At 40.9% G+C, this 5,486-nt stretch overlaps 1 non-coding gene across 1 annotated transcript; it reads right to left on the bottom strand.

Moving 5' to 3' along the window:
* Positions 1–4,560: 4,560 nt before the first annotated feature.
* On the bottom strand, positions 4,561–4,716 carry LOC114004632 (U1 spliceosomal RNA). Its single transcript, XR_003546747.1, has one exon. It is a non-coding gene; the product is annotated as a U1 spliceosomal RNA (small nuclear RNA).
* Between the last annotated feature and the right edge of the window lie 770 nt (positions 4,717–5,486).

The following is a 5,486-nucleotide window of genomic DNA, read 5'->3' on the forward strand; positions in this document are numbered from 1 at the left end:
CTTTTCCTTTTCTTTTTACCTTTCTCACTTTTTTGCTCAGCCTCCACACACTAATTTTCTAGACAGGTCTAGGTGCTCAGTAGCCAAATACCTGAATACTTTCAGGGTTAGATTAATCCTCAATTTCCATTGAATCAGCTGCACAAAGAGAGATAAATGGTACCCTAGAGATTGCAGGTCACCTCCTATTGCATTCCTCTGAATGCTCAGATTTAACTCCAAAAGCTAGGAAAAAAAATGTACAATCCATCAGATGACTAGAAACCACCACAGAGGCACAGGAAATATGAGAAACCAAGAAAATATCTCTCCTTTAAGGAAAAAAAATAACTACTCTTCCTCTACAGTCAATATAAGGGAACTCATGGAAATGCCTGATAAAGAATTTAAAATATTCATAATGACAAAGCTAACAGAAACGCAAGAGAAAAGAGACAACAAATTCCAGAAAATGCAGGAGAAAAAAGAACAAGTTCCAAGAGGTGAGGACATTCTTGCATGATCTGAAAGAGGAGATACACATCATGAAAAAGAATCAAACAGAATTGTTAGAGATGAAGGCTATAAGTGTTAAGCAGACTAGATCATGTAGAAGATCAACTCTCAGATGTAGAAGACAGAAGTATCTCAGTTCTGAGCAGCCCCATTCAAGGATTAGGACCACCGAAGACCTTCTGTCCAGACTTCACCCTCCTGTCCGCCAGATCTAGCCAGGAGCCAGGTTAGAGCACCCTATTTATTCTTTCTGTTTTTCTCTCTCTATTGTTTTTTAAACTTCTTAGCTCTCTGCCACTCTTTAGTCTTGCTAATTCTTACCTTTCCCCCATAGGACAAGCCAATCAGCAGCCATCTATATCTGCGCACTGAGTGGCCCCATTCGTGTGGTCTGGTGCACCACACAGTTTTCATTTTTTGCTTAAATAATTTTTTCTTTTTATTGTTTTTTTCCTCCCTTTTTTGGGGGGTTTTTCCTTTTACTTTTCCTTTTCTTTTTACCTTTCTCACTTTTTTGCTCAGCCTCCACACACTAATTTTCTAGACAGGTCTAGGTGCTCAGTAGCCAAATACCTGAATACTTTCAGGGTCAGATTAATCCTCAATTTCCATTGAATCAGCTGCACAAAGAGAGAAAAATAGTACCCTAGAGATTGTAGGTCACCTCCTACTGCATTCCTCTGAATGCTCAGATTTAACTCCAAAAGCTAGGAAAAAAAATGTACAATCCATCAGATGACTAGAAACCACCACAGAGGCACAGGAAATATGAGAAACCAAGAAAATATCTCTCCTTTAAGGAAAAAGAATAACTACTCTTCCTCTACAGTCAATATAAGGGAACTCATGGAAATGCCTGATAAAGAATTTAAAATATTCACAGTGACGAAGCTAACAGAAATGCAAGAGAAAAGAGACAACAAATTCCAGAAAATGCAAGAGAAAAAAGAACAAGTTCCAGGAGGTGAGGGAATTCTTGCACAATCTGAAAGAGGAGATACACATCATGAGAAAGAATCAAATGGAATTGTTAGAGATGAAGGCTATGATAAGTGTTAAGCAGATTAGATCATGTAGAAGATCAGCTCTCAGATGTAGAAGACAGAACCTCTGACCTAGAAAAATTCACCAAAAAGACTCAGAAAATAATTTTTAAAAAAATGAAAATAGCAAACGAGTAATACTAGATACCATTAAATGCCCAAACATCCAGATCATTGATATCCCAGAAAGTGAAGAAACTAATAAGGACATTGATAATCTATTCCATGAAACCCTGGAAGAAAACTTTCCAAACCTAGAAAGGCACTCAAATATGTAGACTCAAGAAATACAAAGGAACCCACATAGAATCAACCCAAGAAGATCTTCCCCAAGGTGCATCATATCCAGATTGATCAAAACCACAGACAGAGACAAGATACTAAAATTGGCAAGAGAGAAATGTCAAGTTACTTTCAAAGGATAGCCCATCAGGCTAACGTTGGACCTCTCATCGGAAACAATGAATTTCATCAGAAACAATGAAAGCAAGGAAAGAATGGGAAAATATATTCGAAGTGTTAAGCAAAAAACAATTTCAACCAAGAATACTCTACCCAGAAGAAAAAAAAGACAAAAACATTCTCAGATAAACAAAACCTGAAAAAATTTACCAACACCAGACCAGCTCTCCAAGAAGCGCCGAAGGGAATGCTATATCAGGAAAACTAAATTCGGACACACAGAAATAAGAGTACAAAAAACAACCATGAGAATGGCCAGCCTAATGGTAGGGACAAGTCCAGGGTTGAATGTTAACTTTCAGAGTTCAAATAGAGAGATCGGACCACAGTAACACTGCAAATTTAATAGAAGAGAGATTAATTAGATGAGACTAAACTGGTGAAATAGAATTTTATTTTTTTTTACTTTAGACTAAAACATTACTGATTTTCTTCGAAGCTTTGGTTTCCATATTAAAGATTTTTGTCTTCTCTTGAACTGCTGATAGGTTCATCTACCTACTATTGGAACTGAATCCTAACTTTTTTCCTGACTTGAAGTTTTAAGGAAATTTCTCTTAACACTTTTTTATTTGGATCTACTAAAACTAAAACTGTTTTCCTTGAAATTAAAAAATGCATTAAAAATACCTGTTAATACCTAAAATAAATAAACAAACAAACGCATAAAACTACCTTTTGAGGGGTAGACAGTGGTGCCACTGTTCACTATAAGGCTGACTCTTAAGGAAAGCTTGTCAGTTCATGCCTGGAGAACTTCCTGGTCTCTGTCTCTTTGTCTCTGTCATTCATGGAATACATATATTTTCCAAAAGTGATCTTTTAATTAATTGTGTCATTTTCCAGCCTGTATAAATCATCACTAGCTACACCACAATCACCACAGGTCCATATGTGCAAACGCATCGTGATTTGGAACTGTAAGTGTAAATAAATAAAGGCTCTGAGAACAAGCATTTTGTCGTAGCAAATACATTAAATATAAAGCATTGCTGTTTACATCACATTATGCAAACATACATGTACATACATGAAGAAATGGAATTCTGGGTGAGAATATACAGAGCAGTCAATATTACTGTTGTGGTCCTTACATAAGAATGTAACTATTGAGTTAAGAAAATGAAATGAAATTTGACAGTTAAAATACCTCTCCAGGTATGAAACATTGGTATTCCTAATGTACTTCAGTGCATCCCACTACAGACCACACTCTGGATTCACCTTCTGCTCACCAGATCCCAGTCAGCTGGTAAAAGAGCCTTTTGCCATCATTCGCTTCTGAGAGTCATTTCAAAAAGTCCACAGAAAAAAGTAGAATTTAAGTGCTATATTTGGGTGCAAAAAAAAATTAAAATCCATCCATAGATTTTTGGGGGTGTTGGTAGAAGGGTGCCCAGAGTGTTTTTCAAGGTGCCAGGTCCAGGCACAAGTTGTGCAGTCAGCCATGTGGGATCCAGGGTCTTATCTGCTATGCCACCTTCTGGCCCATTTTTCACAATAGGTATTTTTCATGAACTGTTTGAAGACCTTATATAAACACAAAATTGAACAAAAGTGTCTTCTTGAAGGCAAAGACCCAGTTCAGGCATGTTTTGACATAGGAGGTCTCAAACCAGACTTCTGCGCGTGATTCCCACAGAGGTCAGATGGTGCTATCTCTGCACCACTGACCCAGTGACGTCTTCTGGAGGGTTCTGTGCCACTCGTTCGGAGGCCCGAAAGTGCAGTCTTAGCATTCAAGAAAAGCTATTCGTGCTGCCCAAGGCCAGGCTGCGGCTGGACATCTCCAGTGCCTTCTGGAGGAAGAGTGGTTGGTACTGCTGATCTTACTACCTGCCCCCGGTGTCTCCTGACTCTAGAACAGGCAGGGACCTACACATGAAGGTGCCTACCTCCTAACCAACTCTCTGATGTCAGACCCGCTCTGCTTGAGTTCTAGCTTCCTCCACAAGGTTGGGAATTACATCCCTGCTATTTCTGCCACTGCCACTGCCACCCATTCCTGGGAGTCTGAAACTCTCTGCTCTCCTTGTCATGAGTCTCAGGAGAATTACACCTTGATAGGAAGGCAAAGGCCTTGCCTCTGGTGCCCTCAATTGCAGGACAATATTAAAAGGGACGACAGGACTTGTAGCTCACTGGTCTCTCGATATAATCTCAAACTGACAGCTTGCTACATTGGGACATGCCAGTCTTCAAGAGACCTTCCTGACTGGCCCCCTTCCAGTGTTGATACGCCCACGCAGGGTCTCGTGCATTCTGAGCATTGCTAGGAGGTTTCTCTAAGTAGGATGCCTGCACTTTTCAGGGCACTGTCCCTCTAAGAAGGCTAAGAATCTACCCTTAAAGTCTCTGGTCACCTTCTCAGAAGCCTAAGGCACGCACATGCACGCACACACACGCACGCGCGCGCACAACACACCCAGTAACGCTGTCTAGTTAGGGCTTCTCTGCCCCTGGCGTGGACAGACCGGTCACTCCACAGTGCTTCTTACACCCACTCATTAAATTCCATGGGATGCTCACATTTGTCACATCCCCGTCCCCAAGCCCGCCCCAGAGGAAGGCAGTCCCCCACTACCACAAGTCATGCAGATGAGTGTCCCACATCTGGGGAAATCACAGGGGGTCAGCACATCCAGCGTGCAATGGATAAGCCTCACCCTGGGAAAACCACTGTCACGAGCGTGGTGTCTCCTTGCCAGGTGAGTGTACATCTGTCACAATTTCAAGGCCGTACCCTACATTAGTGGTGAGTCAAGCCATCGTTTTCACTCGGTTCTGTTTCCTAGTGGGTAAAATCCACAGGCCTCTAATCTGTCTTTCTGCTCATGAGCCTTGTCTAATTTATCTCCATGTCTTGGATACAGAAATCCCTGTACTAATAAACATTGTTAGAGCCCTGTGAAAGGAAAATCACCATACACAACTACAAAATATGGTTACTGACTTTTGTTGGTTTTTGTCTGTTATTCTGAAGATACGCTTAGTTGTAGGCACTCGGTTGTTTCCGTCTCAGGGTACACACTTTTTTTTTTTTTTTGCCTGTAATATTGTGTTCTGTTTTTCTATTTAAAATTTCTATCAGTTTGCTTTTTAAAAAAAAAAAAAAAAGAACTCATTGTTCATGTCGGGGCCAGCAGACAGTGTAGAGCTTACGTCTCTGGATTCCCACATAGTCAATCATGGTTTGAGTTCCGTACTTGGCGCCTTGAAACTCATGCTGAGTGTGTGTGCATGCGTGCCCAAAATCCCGAGAAGAGAATGGAGGAGAAGAGATTGCAGCATGGCCATCCCCTTTGGGAGGGGGGTGACTTTTCGCTTTTTGTCTCTCTGGAGAGAGCATGCATCCTATAGTAAAAATCTCTCTCTCAAAAATAAATAAATAAATAAAATTAATGTACATGTGACCCTCACCATGGGAGGGGCGGGTAATTCATGTGCAAGCCCTGCCTGGAACAAGCCTGGACAAAACCCTTCCTG

This window comes from Tupaia chinensis, unplaced genomic scaffold (genome assembly GCF_000334495.1).
Source record: "Tupaia chinensis unplaced genomic scaffold, TupChi_1.0 Scaffold139422_1, whole genome shotgun sequence".
In the NCBI taxonomy this organism is placed as follows: Eukaryota; Metazoa; Chordata; class Mammalia; order Scandentia; family Tupaiidae; genus Tupaia; species Tupaia belangeri.